The sequence below is a fragment of the Aegilops tauschii genome, chromosome 5, assembly GCF_002575655.3.
Source record: "Aegilops tauschii subsp. strangulata cultivar AL8/78 chromosome 5, Aet v6.0, whole genome shotgun sequence".
Taxonomy (NCBI): Eukaryota; Viridiplantae; Streptophyta; class Magnoliopsida; order Poales; family Poaceae; genus Aegilops; species Aegilops tauschii.
This window is the reverse complement of record NC_053039.3, coordinates 419,526,540-419,543,458: the sequence shown is the minus strand read 5'-3', so window position 1 is coordinate 419,543,458 and position 16,919 is coordinate 419,526,540.

Below are 16,919 nucleotides of genomic sequence, written 5' to 3'. Positions count from 1 at the left end.
GCCGCAGCGGATCCGCTCGCGTGCCGAGGCCCGGTGGTGGCGGGCCCAGCCTGCAGTCGCATCCCATCACGCGCGTGGGCTTGCAGGCTGACCTGGCAGGCTGGCGCCATGTGGCACGCCCACGACGGGCGGTGGGCCTAGAAGCTTAGCTAACACGCCACCTAGTTCCCGCTGTTGCGTTCAAAATTCCAGATAAATCCGACTGGACGTGGCTGACTCCCTCAGGCGGCTTGCCAGGAGTCAGGTGAAGCTTCCACCCATAGCACCCGGAGGAGGAAACTGTTGAGGCATCTCGGCCCCTCAGCCGCGGCGCCTCACCAGCTTCGGGGACTACTGTCGGAGTATTGGGCCATGGGTAGCCTAACCCGAGCCCCAGAACCTTTCAAGGCATCGGGGCCGGCTGCGCCCCTCAAGACGTCAAGATGAAGCGCCGCCTTCTGGTGGCCAGCTAGCCGAACGGCTGACTGCTAGAAGACGGCCATGCTTAGGAAGACGGCTCCAAGACGGGCCGACTCCTAGCAGGCGGCCTCCAGAGAGGCCGACTCCAAGCAGTCGGCCCATGGCGCCCTCAAAGTCTGCGCCCCCATTAAGAAGACAAGACAGGGTGAGGCCACAGTGTAGCCCATCACCCCCATATCCAGGGCCGGGCGTGGCCACAGTGCTTCGTACAGGCGAAGATCTCCGCCCGGCGCGACACTGTCGCCGCTCCGCCCCTGACATCACTCCTGTCAGGCGAAACCCTGCTCCCACGTCTGTCGGTACGGCCCGAAGACGGCGGGCCCTATCGATCAGCGAGAGCCCGAAAGACGGCGAGAACCTCACCAGTCGGACCCAAGGGAGGCCCGCCCCCAGCAGTCGGCCCGCCCTTCCTCGGGGCCCACACACCATTAACCAGATAAGACGCGGAGTGGCTACAGTGACCTCCCGCCAGGCGGCAGGACTGTAGCCACACTCCCCTGACCAAGCAAGCGTCATTAGTGTTACGACTACAGTAATCAGCAGTCGGCAAGACCTGCGAGCGGCGGGGGTGGCCTGTCGGCTCCGTACCAGACCAGTCGGCGGGGCCCACCAGGCGGCGGGCCCCAGCAGTCGGCGGAGAAGCCGGCGATTAGAGAGGCTGGTAGCCAGGTCCTACACCTGGCCAGATTACCGTCGTACCCCTAGGGGTAGGCCTATATAAACCCCTCAGGGCACCCATGCAAAGGGTTGAAACCTATTAGAATTAGACTTATACCTAGGGGAGGAAGAGCGCAAGCCTTGCCTTCTTCCACCTCTAACATACAGCTCGAGGAGTACCATTTGTACTCACTAGTGCCTTAGTGATCATGCGGAGACCCCGCAGAGCAGGACTAGGGGTGTTATCTCCTAGGAGAGCCCCGAACCTAGGTAAAGTGCGCCGGTGTTCGTGTCTACACCTCATCCCGCTTCCTAGCACCGGCGACGTTCTATTCGCTCCCACCATGATAAGCCATCCATTGGCATATGTCGCACCCAACCCCTGACACAACTATTGACCAAAGACATGATTCGGAGCTGATGCATATAAGGCCAAACTCGTGACGCCGAAGTGTGCTATAAAGGTGTTCGGACTTGTTGGCAACTCATTTGTTCCCATATCGAGCCCCTGGCAATTTGTGCCGAGGTGCGTGTGTGAAATGACCGCAGAAGCAATATTCAGTTCTTTAGAAAAAAGCGAATACTGAATACAGATTATGTTCAATGGAACTTGATTGATATGTCAATCGCCATCTTACAGATAATAACGCCACAACCCAGGCTATTTGACATGCCAGAGGTCGAAGGCTGAGGGAAAAGGCACTTTACATGCTCCAAATAGAGAGTGCAGTATACAAAAAGTTATTTGGACCTCCTGTCGCATGTCTGCGCCGCCTTGCCTCGGTGAAAGGACTCCTTAACAGGAATAGCCTTTGGGTGAGTGTACGAAGCTGAACTCCGAAAGAGTCCGTGAGATGACCAGCCTTTGAGCCACCTGTGGTAAAAGATAAAAATAGTTAGAAAAGAAAAAGAGGCTACGGGAGTGCTTGTAGGCCTGTCCGTATTGTGCCTTCGCCGATGACCAGGGTATTTTAAGTGCATAATTATGTATGCGCGGTACAAACCTCACGGGTATATGGGGCAAACGACGGAGGCCGAACTGCTATCCAGCTCTGAGATTGATTGGTCCTGTTTAATAGAGACCGGCGGCTTAATGGCCGATGAGATACACGGCTTGATGAGGCCGCTTTGTACTTCGGCTGTAGTAGCCGTAGTATGATCCTCTGTACAGAGGGAGCGTTCCGTATTTCCATTTATTGTTATGACGCCGCGTGGACCGGGCATCTTAAGTTTTGCATGGGCGTAGTGTGGGACCACATTAAAACGAGCAAAAGCGGTACGCCCAAGAACTGCATGGTAGAAACTGCGGAACGGGACAATATCAAAGGTCAAGCCATCAGTTCGGAAGTTGTTTGGTGAACCAAAAATGACTTCCAATGTGATGGAGCCCGTGCATTGAGCTTCTACACGGGGTACTGCTCCCTTGAGGGCACTTGTGGTGGGCTTGATTCTTGAAGGATCAATGCCCATTTTGCGGACAATGTCTTGGTAGAGTAGATTAAGGCTATTACCGCCGTCCATAAGGACTTTCGTGAGACGGAACCCATCGATAATTGGGTCAAGGACCAGAGCTGCTGAACCTGCGTGACGGATACAGACTGGGTGGTCCTTGCGATCAAAAGTGATTGGGCAGGACTCCCATTGATTAAATTTTGGGGGGACCGACTCTATGGCGTAGGCGTCCCATAGCGCGTGCTTGCGCTCCCCTATAGAGGTGTGCGTCACGTATACCATGTTTACTATTTTTACTTTGGGGGGAAATTGCTTCTGACCCCCGGTGTTTGGTTGGCGAGTCTCTTTGTCATCGCTGTCACTGGGCGGCCCCTTCCCCTTGTGTTCGGCATTGAGCTTGCCGGCTTGTTTGAAGACCCAACAGCTTCTGTTGGTATGATTGGCGGGTTTATCGGGGGTGCCATGAATCTGGCAGGGCCGATCCAGTATCTTGTCTAAATTGGATGGTCCGTCTCTGTTTGCCTTCAATAGCTTTTTCCGTTGACCCGGTTAGGAGCTACTGAATCCGGCGTTGACCGCCGTGTCTTGCGTTCCTTCATTATTATTGCGACGCTTGTGTTTATTCCATCGTGGCTTGTCGTTGCCGTCTCTGACTTCGGAAGTGCCCGGATCGCTGGTGCTGTTGCTTCTACGAGCGAGCCAGCTGTCTTCTCCCATGCAAAAGCGGGTCATCAGAGCGGTAAGGGCCGCCATGGATTTTGGTTTTTCTTGACCGAGGTGGCGGGCGAGTCACTCATCCTGGACGCTGTGTTTGAAGGCCGCGAGGGCTTCAGCATCTGGACAATCGACAATTTGGTTCTTTTTAATTAAGAACCTAGTCCAGAGCTTCCTGGCGGACTCTCCAGGCTGCTGGATGATGTGACTTAAGTCATCGACATCTGGTGGCCGGACGTATGTACCTTGGAAGTTACCGCGGAAGGCGTCTTCCCGGTCCTCCCAGCTGCCAATGGAGTACTCTGGAAGGCTGTTTAGCCAGTGCTGTGCTGGTCCCTTTAGCTTTAGTGGGAGGTATTTGATGGCGTGGAGATCATCACCGCAGTCCATGTGGATATGGAGAAGAAAATCCTCAATCCATACCGTGGGGTCTGTTGCTCCATCGTATGATTCGATGTTCATGGGTTTAAACCCTTCTGGGAATTCGTGTTCCATTAGTTCATCGGTGAAGCAAAGGGGGTGTGTGGCGCCTCTATACCGGGCCAAGTCGCGATGTAGCTCGGATGGAGTTCGTCTGCGGTTTTCGGCTCGGGCGTGGTTATGTTTGTCGCGTCCAGCTAGATGGCCGTCGTTGCGCGTCGGCGCACGCCCCCGTGATCCGTTGATCGATCTGGTCTGACCTACTCTACTGTCCTGGTCCTGCCGTAGGTCGTATGTATTTCCCCGAGTTGTTTTATCTCTGCCTTTACGGTGAGGTAGTGCGGGCTGGTGTTCGGCTTGAGTTGCCGCTTTGTCCCGGCCACGTGGTGGTCGATCAGCCGCTTTACGCGCTGACGGTACAGGCTCCAGCGCCTCGTCGTCCAATTGAGGTAAACATTTGCGCTTCGGGTAACTTTTGATCAGGCACTCGAGGCCTATTCCTCGGCTGCTAGGACCTGAGTCCATCTGTCGTTGAGCGTATCCTGCTCGGCTTGAAGCCATTGCTGCTTCCTTTTCAGGCCCCTCGCTGTTGCTTAAAGCGTTCTTGCTCGAGGGGTTCTTCTAGCATGATGAAGTCTTCGTTGCCTAGACTTGTTTCATCTTCGGAGGGTGGCATATAGCTGCTGTCCTCCGAGTCGTCGTTCCCAACTGGCTCGTTGGGTTACTCTGCCCTTCCTCCTTACCTTCCTGTTCGGAAGCTGGTTTGATGAGGGCGTTTGGGTCTTCGGCATTCTCCGGAGTATTATTTTCTTCGATGCCGGTATTGCTTTCTTTGTCACGGCGTGATTTTGAACGGTGTCGCTGATGCCGCCGCTTCGGTGGTTTATCAGCGTTATTGTCCTTAAACGGATCCTTACCGCCATCCTCGCCATCGTCTTTGGATGTATCCACCATATATATATCGTACGTGGAGGTGGCCGCCCAGCATCCACTATGCGGTGGGCCTTGGACCTGCTCCTCTCCGGCATCGTCGTCCACACCGTCGATGTCTTCGGAGTCGTAATCGAGCATGTCAGTTAAATCCTCGACAGTGGCTATAAGGTGGGTGGTGGGTGGGAAAAAAAATTCCCTACTCTCAGCCCCTAGTCCGTGCTGGGCATAGTTCGGACGTTGCTCCTCTGTGATGACAAGGGATCGCATTAAGTCCAGAGCCTCACTTAAAGGCGAGGTTTGTTCGGAGAGAGGAAAATCGACGGAGTACGGCGGGGGGGGGGGGGGATACTCCCCTGCCGGGCTCACACGGTGCTGACTCCGAGGGTTCGGAGCCAGTGCCCGGAGACGGGTCAGGCTTCGTGATGGTTGCCAGCGACGCCACTTCAACCGGCTCTCCCATACTGGGTTTGGTGGCCGCAGACAGTCCGGCGGACTCGTGAAGTCCGTCTTCGGACATGGCGACGCGTTCCGGATCTAAGGCCAGAGCGGGGGTTGGAGTCGCGAATCCTTGGAAGATCAAGTCTCCCCGGACGTCAGCGACATAGTCCAGGTTTCCAAAACTAATCCGGTGACCTGGGGCATAGCTGTCGATCTGCTCTAGATTGCCAAGCGAGTTGGCCCGCAGTGCGAAGCCACCGAACATGAAGATCTGGCCGGGGAGAAAAATTCCCCCTGGACAGCATTGTTGTAGATGATTGACGTAGCCATCGAACCTCTTGAAGACGACGCAGCGGAACTCTCAATGAAAGCACCAATGTCGGTGTCAAAACCGGCGGATCTCGGGTAGGGGGTCCCGAACTGTGCGTCTAAGGTTGATGGTAACAGAAGACAGGGGACACGATGTTTACCCAGGTTTGGGCCCTCTCTATAGAGGGAATACCCTACTTCCTGCTTGATTGATCTTGATGAATATGAGTATTACAAGAGTTGATCTACCACGAGATCGTAATTGCTAAAACCCTAGAAGTCTAGCCTGTATGATCAGTGTTGGGGATATCGCTTATCGGGAACTTATCGGTCACCCATGATAAGGGGTAAATCGGCCAGTATATCGGCATATCGGCTGATTTATCGACCGATTTATCTTATCGGTTAGACAACGGTAAGCGATAAATCGGTCGATTTATCGGAATATCGGAAGATATATTAAACAGTGTGTATGATTATGTTGCCTCTACGGACTAAACCCTCCGGTTTATATAAACACCGGTGGGGACTAGGGTTGTACAAAGTCGGTTACAGAGAAAGGAATCTTCATATCCGAACGCCAAGCTTGCTATCCATGCCAAGGAGAGTCCTACCCGGACACGGGAGAGAGTCTTCTGTCTTGTATCTTCATGGCCCATTAGTCCGGCTCACGTCACATAGTCCGGACGCCCGAGGACCCCTTAGTCCAGGACTCCCTCACTCGCCGAACACAGGAGGACAGAAGAAGTCCCCCCCAAGTTAAAACGGTGAGCATGATATACGCTAGCCATATCCCCAAGAGGGAGCACAAACGCGCGCTCGGGGACGTCTATGCGATAGAGCATGTCACCCCAAAATTCAACCCATGGTCGTCCTGCCCGATCACTTTCGATCACAGGGACCATCCGACCAGTATCCGTCATGGCGGTTCAGCCGCACTGGTCCTCGACCCAATCATTGATGGATTCCACCTCACGCAAGTCCTCATGGACGGTGGCAGCAGTCTCAACCTGCTCTATCAGGATACCGTCCGCAAGATGGGCATCGATCCATCAAGGATCAAGCCCACAAAAACTACCTTTAAAGGAGTAATACCAGGTGTAGAGGCCCGTTGCATGGGTTCAATCACATTGGAAGTCGTCTTCGGATCTCCGGACAACTTCCAAAGCGAGGACTTGATCTTCGATATAGTCCCCTTCCGCAGTGGCTATCACGCACTGCTCGGACAAACTGCATTTGCTCGATTCAATGCGGTGCCACACTATGCTTATCTCAAACTCAAGATGCCCGGACCACACGGTGTCATAACAGTCAATGGAAACACCGAATGCTCCCTCTGTACCGAGGAGCACACCGCGGCCCTGGCAGCGGAAGTACAGTGCGGCCTTATCAAGCAGAATTTTAATTCACCGGCCAAGCTCCCGGACACTGTCAAACGAGTCCGGACTACTCCGCATCTTGACAGTCTAGCTCGTCAGGAGTTCGACTAGCAATTCGGCCTCCGTCTCAGTCCCGACCAAATGGCGGCGTACGTACCGCGCGTACATAACTACGCACTCAAAATACCATGGGCAAAGATAGAGGCACAACTTGATTGTGGTCCATAATACGGCTTAACCTTCCTCGGGCACACTTACTTTCTGTTTTCTTTTTATCCTTTTTCTATTTCTTTTCCACAGGCCCCTCACGATGGCCTGATCTTCGACCCTGTCGAAGGATGGATACACCAAGGCGGCAAGCAGTATAGGCATGTGGGGGAATCTCTAGTTGGTCTTCTTGACAATCACTCTACATGTTTTCAGGACCCGCACGCAGCTCCCCCTTGGTCTCGGCATGTTAAATAGCCCTGTTGCCTATCGCACTATTTGTATAAATACGCTTTGACGTATTAATCAAATTATAATGGAAACTGTTTGCGACCCAACTTTTGTGGCACTGGCTTACTACTTCATTTTATTTCGATATTCTTAACGATTGCACCCATACACTTCGGTACGCTTTAATTCGCCAGGAGCTTCATTACGCTCCGCACTACGGCAACAAAGTCCGAAAACTTTTTACAGTATAGTTCGGCACCCCAAATTTAGCATTATATGCATCGGCTCCGGATCATGTCTTTGGTCGATAGTTGGATTGCCCGGCTCCTGTGCTTACTACCTTACGTTCCGTCCTATCGGCTAGGGTAGTAAAGGGAGAACTACTGCGATTGTGTTTCTGGTTTATCCGGGTAAACACCTTAGTAGAGAAAGCCGAAAACTGACTGTCATGATGCAGCGAGAGCTGGTCAGCTGTTCGGAGGTTCAAATCTTTTGTGATTTTTTCCGCATTATGCGACAGATCGGCCTCCACCCGATCAGGTGTCTACAACACCTTAGTCCGGATTAACATATCCTCACTAGGGACTGCGCCTACATTTTTGTTGTCAAACTCCTATGGCTAAGTGAGGGTGATAAAGCCACATAGTCCGATTGCCTAGTTCGCTGCACTAAACACCTCCTTCAAGGACCAAACTCTTGGATCAAGAGTGTTTAGGTTTCAACCCGAACACCCCCGTACTACCTACGTGGGGGCTGAAGCCGAGGACTGGCCAACTCTCATATTTAATAAAAACGGCCGCACATGAGGTAAAATTTTAAATAAACAACAAGCATTATATTACATATTGGCTTTGTTTTATCATACAGGACAGGATAACATGAATGTATTCATTCAAAGATAATGTCTTTTGCGCACTGGCCCTCTACAATGCGGGATCCCTCCAGGACATCATCAAAATACCGCTCGGGTGTGTGGTGCTCCTTGCCCGCGGGCGGTCCCTCGGTCGTGAGCTTGGCGGCATCCATCTTCGCCCACTGCACCTTGACACGGGCGAAGGCCATCCACGCACCTTCGATGCAGACCGACCGCTTGATGGCATCAAGCCGAGGGCAGGCATCGACAAGCCGCTTCACGAGCCCGAAGTAGCTGCTGGGTATGGCTTCGGCAGGCCATAAACAAATTATCAAATCCTTCATTGCCAATTCGGCCACCCTATGCAGTTCGATCAGTTGTTTCAGCTGATCGCTAAAGGGCACCGGATGCTCTGGCGCAAGGTATTGTGACCAGAACAACTTCTCTGTTGAGCTCCCCTCTTCGGCTCGGAAGAACTCCGCAGCATCAGCAACACTTCGCGGCAGATCCGCAAACGTGAAGGAAATATGCCCTAGAGGCAATAATAAAGTTGTTATTTATATTTCCTTATATCATGATAAATGTTTATTATTCATGCTAGAATTGTATTAACCGGAAACTTAGTACATGTGTGGATACATAGACAAACAGAGTGTCACTAGTATGCCTGTACTTGATTAGCTCGTTGAATCAAAGATGGTTAAGTTTCCTAGCCATAGACATGAGTTGTCATTTGATTAATGGGATCACATCATTAGAGAATGATGTGATTGACTTGACCCATTATGTTAGCTTAGCATTTGATCGTTTAGTATATTGCTATTGCCTTCTTTATGACTTATACATGTTCCTATGACTATGAGATTATGCAACTCCTGAATACCGGAGGAACACTTTGTGTGCTACCAAACGTCACAACGTAACTGGGTGATTATAAAGGTGCTCTATAGGTGTCTCCGATGGTACTTGTTGAGTTGGCATAGATCAAGATTAGGATTTGTCACTCCGATTGTCGGAGAGGTATCTCTGGGCCCTCTCGGTAATGCACATCACTATAAGCCTTGCAAGCAATGCAACTAATGAGTTAGTTGTGGGATGATGTATTACGGCACGAGTAAAGAGACTTGCCGATAACGAGATTGAACTAGGTATTGAGATACCGACAAGCGAATCTCGGGCAAGTAACATACCGATGACAAATGGAACAACGTATGTCGTTATGCGGTTTGACCGACAAAGATCTTTGTAGAATATGTGGGATCCAATATGAGCATCCAGGTTCCGCTATTGGTTATTGACCGGAGATGAGTCTCGGTCATGTCTACATAGTTCTCGAACCCGTAGGGTCCGCACGCTTAACGTTCGGTGACGATCGGTATTATGAGCTTATGTGTTTTGATGTACCGAAGGTAGTTCGGAGTCCCGGATATGATCACGGACATGACGAGGAGTCTCGAAATGGTCGAGACATAACGATCGATATATTGGAAGCCTATATTTGGACATCGGAATAGTTCCGGGTGAAATCGGGATTTTACCGGAGTACCGGGAGTTTACCGGAACCCCCCGGTAAGTGTATGGGCCTTATTGGGCCATAGTGGAGAGAGAGGAGACCAGGGTAGGCCGTGCGCCCCCTCTCCCTCTGGTCCGAATTGGACTAGGAGGGGGGCGGCACCCCCCTTTCCTTCCTCCCTCTCTCCCCCTTCCTTCTCTCCTAGTCCAACTAGGGAAGGGGGGAATCCTAGTCCCGGTGGGAGTAGGACTCCTCCAGGGAGCGCCATAGAGGGCCGGACCTCCCCCCTCCACTCCTTTATATATGGGGGAGGGGGGCACCCCATAAACACACAATTTGATCATTGATCTCTTAGCCGTGTGCGGTGCCCCCTCCACAATAATCCACCTCGGTCATATCATAGCGGTGCTTAGGCGAAGCCCTGCTTCGGTAGCTTCATCATCACCATCATCACGCCATCGTGCTGACGGAACTCTCCCTTGAAGCTCTACTGGATCGTGAGTTCGCGGACGTCACCGAGCTGAACGTGTGCAGATCGCGGAGCTGCCGCACGTTTGGTACTAGGATCGGTCGATCGTGAAGACGTACGACTACATCAACCGCGTTTTCATAACGCTTCCGCTTACGGTCTACGAGGGTACATGGACGACACTCTTCCCTCTCGTTGCTATGCATCACCATGATCTTGCGTGTGCGTAGGATTTTTTTGAATTACTATGTTCCCCAACAGTGGCATCCGAGCCAGGTTTATGCGTAGATGTTATATGCACGAGTAGAACACAAGTGAGTTGTGGGCGATACTAGTCATACTGCTTACCAGCATGTAATACTATGATTCGGCGGTATTGTTGGATGAAGCGGCCCAGACCGACATTACGAGTACGCTTACGCGAGATTGGTTCTATTGACATGCTTCGCACACAGGTGGCTGGCGGGTGTCAGTTTCTCCAACTTTAGTTGAATCGAGTGTGTCTATGCCCGGTCCTTGTTGAAGGTTAAAATAGCACATACTTGACGAAATATCGTTGTGGTTTTATGCGTAGGTAAGAACGGTTCTTGCTCAGCCCGTAGCAGCCACGTACAACTTGCAACAACAAAGTAGAGGACGTCTAACTTGTTTTTGCAGGGCATGTTGTGATGTGATATGGTCAAGACATGATGCTAAAATTTATTGTATGAGATGATCATGTTTTGTAACAAAGTTATCGGCAACTAGCAGGAGCCATATTGTTGTCACTTTATTGTATGAAATGCAATCGCCATGTAATTGCTTTACTTTATCACTAAGCGGTAGCGATAGTCGTAGAAGCAATAGTTGGTGAGAGGACAACGATGCTACGATGGAGATCAAGGTGTCGCGCCGGTGACGATGGTGAGCATGACGGTGCTTTGGAGATGGAGATCAAAGGCACAAGATGATGATGGCCATATCATATCACTTATATTGACTGCATCTGATGTTTATCCTTTATGCACCTTATTTTGCTTAGATCGACGGTAGCACTATAAGATGATATCTCACTAAATTTCAAGGTATAAGTGTTCTCCCTGAGTATGCACCATTGCGAAACTTCGTCGTGCCGAGACACCACGTGATGATCGGGTGTGATAAGCTCTACATTCACATACAACAGGTCCAAGCCAGTTTTGCACACACGGAATACTCGGGTTAAACTTGACGAGCCTAGCATATGCAGATATGGCCTCGGAACACTGAGACCGAAAGGTCGAGCGTGAATCATATAGTAGATATGATCAACATAGTGATGTTCACCATTGAAAACTACTCCATCTCACGTGATGATCGGACATGGTTTAGTTGATATGGATCACGTGATCACTTAGATGATTAGAGGGAGGTCTATCTAAGTGGGAGTTCTTAAGTAATATGATTAATTGAACTTTAATTTATCATGAACTTAGTCCTGGTAGTATTAGCATATCTATGTTGTAGATCAATAGCTCGTGTTTAGCTCCCCTGTTTTATTTTTGATATGTTCCTAGAGAAAACTAAGTTGAAAAATGTTAGTAGCAATGATGCGGATTGGATCCGTGATCTGAGGATTATCCTCATTGCTGCACAGAAGAATTATGTCCTTGATGCACCGCTAGGTGACAGACCGTTTGCAGGAGCAAATGGAGACGTTATGAACGTTTGGCAAACTCGATATGATGACTACTTGATAGTTTAGTGCACCATGCTTTACGGCTTAGAATCGGGGCTTCAAAGACGTTTTTGAAACGTCATGGAGCATATGAGATGTTCCAAGAGTTGAAATTAGTATTTCAGACTCATGCCCATGTCGAAAGGTATGAGACCTTTGACAAGTACTTTGCCTACAAGATGGAGGAGAATAGCTCAGCTAGTAAGCATGTGCTCAGAATGTCTAAGTACTACAATCACTTGAACCAAGTGGGAGTTAATCTTCCAGATAAGATAGTGAATGACAGAGTTCTCTAGTCACTATCACCAAGTTACTTGAACTTCGTGATGAACTATAATATGCAAGGGATAATGGAAATGATTCCCAAGCTCTTCGTGATGCTGAAATCGACGAAGGTAGAAATCAAGAAAAGCATCAAGTGTTGATGGTTGACAAGACCACTAGTTTCAAGAAAAGGGCAAAGGGAAGAAGGGGAACTTCAAAAAGAATGACAAGAAAGTTGCTGCTCCCAAGAAGAAGCCCAAAGCTAGACCCAAGCCTGAAACTGAGTGCTTCTACTGCAAAGGGAATGGTCACTGGAAGTGGAACTGCCCTAGATACTTGGCGGATAAGAAGGATGGCAAAGTGAACAAAAGTATATTGGATATACATGTTATTGATGTGTACTTTACTAGTGTTTATAGCAACCCCTCGGCATTTGATACTGGTTCAGTTGTGTCGGCATTCTGGGAACGGGGGTCCCCAGACTTGCCTCCCTGCGGCCCACGGCGTGGCCTTGCTAGCAGGCCTGTACGGCCCATCTTCATCAACAAGGCATCCAAGACCCTCGCGAGGGGCCAAGCCTCGCGAGGCGGACGATGCAAGACCTCCTCGGGAGCGGCCTCGCCAGGCAGGCTCGCGAGGGGCGGAGAGATCAAGGCAAGGCAAACCTCGCGAGGTTCTCGTGACGTGAGCCATGACGATCGAGACCAGGCAGGCGCCATGCGGGCGCCAGCACACGCAGCGTCCTTGTTTCCTCTTTGGTGCAAAGGAGGCAAGCGCAGGCGCAGAGTACCAAGACGTCAAGCAAAGGTTTCCATATCAGTGCAACGAGACCAAGACCAGCAGGACGTCAAGACGGAGGTCACCATGGAGCCCAAGGTGGCGTCACCACCAGAGCCTTTTGCAGGCGAAGACCGCTTTTGTCAGGATAAGCTGTACTAGCTGTCCCCTTTCAAATTGTCCGTTTTTGGCTCCCTTCCCGCTCAATATTTGGGGAGTGGACCAGGGCCTCTATAAATAGGACTAGCCACCACAGTAGGAGGCAACTCGAACAGATCTCAGCTGGATCTCATCTTGAGTAATCCTCACCCACACAAGTTCGCCAAGCACAAGAAGACCTCAACCTCAGGAAGCTGTTCTTCCCATTGTACTGTTCATCATCAGCCCAAGAGGCAATCCACCACCACCACACTGGAGTAGGGTATTACACCACAACGGTGGCCTGGACTAGTATAAATCTTGTGTCCCTTGTGTTGTGAGTTCGTGAGTTCGTTCTTGAGATCTTAGCAAGCTAGGACGTGGATCGGTAGGGGGAAATCTTCGTGCGCACCCCAGTGTTCGAACCATAAGGGTTTTGCCGGAACCCGTGATCCGACATTTGCCGCGCCAGGTAGGGGTGCACCGTAGCCTTCCCTCCGCCAATCTACGCTCTGCCACCACCGCGCTCCGCCCTCATGGCAGGCGCCCCGCTACCGACTCCGACGGTCGGCGCTGACGACGGGGCCAGGGGGCTACGAGCCCTGCCCCCGCCTTGCGGCAGGTGCAGTGGCCACCCAAGTTCAAGCCGGGGATGCCGCCGCGCTACGACAGCGCGGCGGACCCGACAGCTTCCCTGCTGGCATAGGAGGAGGCCGTCCTCGAGACCGGGGGCGACGACAAGGTCATGGCCAACTGGTTTCCCATGGCCCTCACCGGCGTGCTGCGCGCCTGGCTGCTCAACTTCCCCGGATCCACGGTGGCATCTTGGGAGGAGTTACGCGACCTCTTCACTGCGCGCTACGCGGCACCAGCGCACCACGCGGTCGCAGCCCCACTAGGCGGCTCTCAAGCACCGCCTTTAGATCGCCATGTCAAGCCATTACTTCGCCAGATCGGCGCCGCTTCCAAGCGCTCGGGGGCTCCATCGGGCTGGGCTGCGCCCGAGGCCAACCTCGCCTTCGACTCAGAAGACCACCCCGTCACCACCGCCGGCTCGGGAATGCTCCCGATGCTCTGCACGCCCACCATCTGCAACGTAGCCGACACCAAGACCCTCATCGACGGCGGCACTGGCCTCAACATGCTCTCCGTGGAGGCCTTCAGCCTTCTTCATGTGCCGCTCGAGCGGCTCATCCTCAGCAAACCTTTCTCGGGAGTTGGCGGTGGCACCGCCCACTCCCTGGGGCAGATCCGCCTCCCCGTCACCTTCGGCACGCGCAACAACTACCGTACCGAGCTGGTCGACTTCGACATCGCCCGCATCAGCCTCCCGTATAACGCCATCCTCGGGTACCCGGCGCTGGCCCAATTTATGGCAGCAACCTACCCGGCATACAACCTCATGAAGATGCCTGGAAGCAAGGGCGTCCTCACCATCAAGGGGGACGCCAAGGAGGCCCTGGCGGTGCTCAAGCTTGCCGTCAAGACCGCCGCGGCGGCGCGGCCTGTCGACGCGGGCGCCCCCGAGGCCAAGGGGGCCGCACCAACCAAGAAGAAGCAACTGTTCACCCAAGACAAGGCAGAAACCAAGGAGGTGCCGGTCGATGAAGACGGATCCTCGGGAGCCACCTTCACCATAGGTGCCGACCTGGACCCAGGCCAAGAGGAAGCGTTGGTGAAGTTCTTGCGCGCAAACAAGGAGATATTCGCGTGGGAGCCCAAGCAGCTGGTGGGGTTCCCGAGAGTAGTGATTCAACATCGCTTGAGGGTGTGCCCCAATGTACGCCCGGTGAAGCAGCGGGCGAGACGGCAGTCTACGGAAAAGCAGGCCTTCAGCGTCCAAGAGACCCGCAAGTTGGAGGCGGCGGGCACCATTCGCGAGGTTCGGTACCCCGAATGGCTGGCGAACCCCATCGTAGTGCCGAAGAAAGGCGGGAAGGAGCGAATGTGCGTTGACTTCACCAACCCAAACAAGGCCTACCCCCAAGGTCCATTCCCGCTCCCACGCATCGAGCAGATCGTTGACTCTACCGCCGAGTGCGACCTGCTGTGCTTCCTGGATGCGTTCTTAGGGTATCACCAGATCAAGATGGCTGTAGAAGATCTAGAGAAGACAACCTTCCTGACCCCGTGTGGGGTGTACTGCTACACCTGCATGCCCTTCCGGCTGCGCAACGCGGGCGTGACCATTCAATGGTTGATGCACATCGCCTTAGGGCGACAGCTCGGGAGGAACACGGAGGCTTACGTCGACGACATTGTGGTGAACTCTCGGGAGGCAAGAACCTTGATCCAAGATCTAGAGGAGACCTTCGCGAGCCTGCGGCAGGTGAACATGCGACTTAATCCAGAAAAGTGCGTGTTCGGTGTCCCTTCCGGCAAGCTGCTGGGATTCCTCGCGTCCCACAGAGGGGTCGAGGCAAACCCGGAGAAGATCAAGGCCATTGAAGACATGAACCCACCACAGACCCTCAAGGAAATGCAGAAGCTGGCTGGTCGGGTGACCGCGTTGGGGCGCTTCATCTACAAGCTAGGAGAGCGCACCCTACCCTTCTTCAAGCTGATGAAGAAGAAGGGCCCGTTCGAGTGGACCCCAGAGGCCGACCGAGCTTTTCAAGACCTCAAAAGCTACCTGACCAGCCCTCCAGTGATGGTGGCGCCGCGACCTCTCGAGCACCTAGTACTTTACCTTGCCGCCACTCTGTACTCCGCCAGCGCAGCACTGGTGGCGGTTCGGGAAGAGCACCAAGCCAAAGGCGCGTCGCGCCGACCTACAACTGGGGTGGCGCAAGATCAGGAAGGCGCAGCCAGAGCCATAGCAGCATCAACAGGGGACCAAGCTCAGCAGGATGACGCCGCCAAGGTCTAGACAAGCGATCAGGCACCGGAGGTCCCATCACCTCAGGAGATATCCCAGCTTTCGCAAGACACGAGCTTCACCAACGCGCCGGCCCTCGTCAAGCACCCGGTGTATTTCGTCAGCACGGTGTTGAGGGACGCAAGGGCACGATACCCCATGCCCCAAAAGCTCCTTCTCGCGCTCTTGGCGGCCTCGCACAAGTTGCGGCACTACTTCCAGGGCCAACCCGTCAAGGTCGTCTCAGCATACCCATTGGAGAGAGTGCTCAGGAGCCCGAACTCTGCTGGAAGGGTAGCTGAGTGGAACATCGAGCTACAAGCATTCCAGTTGGAGTTCAGCACTACCAGGGTCATCAAGGGAGCTGCACTCGTTGCTTTTGTGGCGGAATGGACGGAAGCCCCGATGCTGGAAGCAGGCGAGGACCGGTCCACCTTGTCGGGAAGTGAGGCACCCGACGGCTGGGTCATGTATTTCGATGGTGCCTTCACGCACCAGGGCGCGGGGGCTAGAGCGGTACTCATCTCGCCCACTCAAGGCAAGCTCTACTACACTGTGCAACTCTTCTTTCAGCAGGGCGAGAAGGTCTCCAACAACATTGCAGAATACGAAGGCCTGATAGCTGGCCTGAAAGCTGCGGCAGCCCTGGGGGTGAAGCGCCTCACCATCAGGGGCGGCTCGCAGCTTCTCCTCAACTTCTCCAACAAAGTATACGAGCCGAAGGACGAGCACATGGAGGCATACCTCGCAGAAGTGCGCAAGATGGAGAAGCAGTTCCTAGGCCTGGAGTTGCAGCACGTGCCCCGTGGCACCAACAAGGGAGCTGACGACATCGCCAAGAGGGCATCCAAGCGGAAGCCCCAAGAGGCTGGCGTCTTCGAGGAGCGGCTCTTCAAGCCGTCAGCAACACCACCACTTTCGAGGACAACTCAGCCTCGGGAGGAGCTCCCACAGCCGCCTGCCACAGGAGCCCCAGCCTGTGGCCTGACTTGGGGAGCACGCCTACTCTTGGCGCTCGAGCCCCAGGAGGGATGCTGACCAAGGAATTCAAGGAATACCTAATGCAAGGGACGCTTCCGGAGAAGGAGGAGGACGCGGAGTGTGTGGCCCGGCAGGCCACGGCGTACTGCATTCAAGACGGCGAGTTATACAG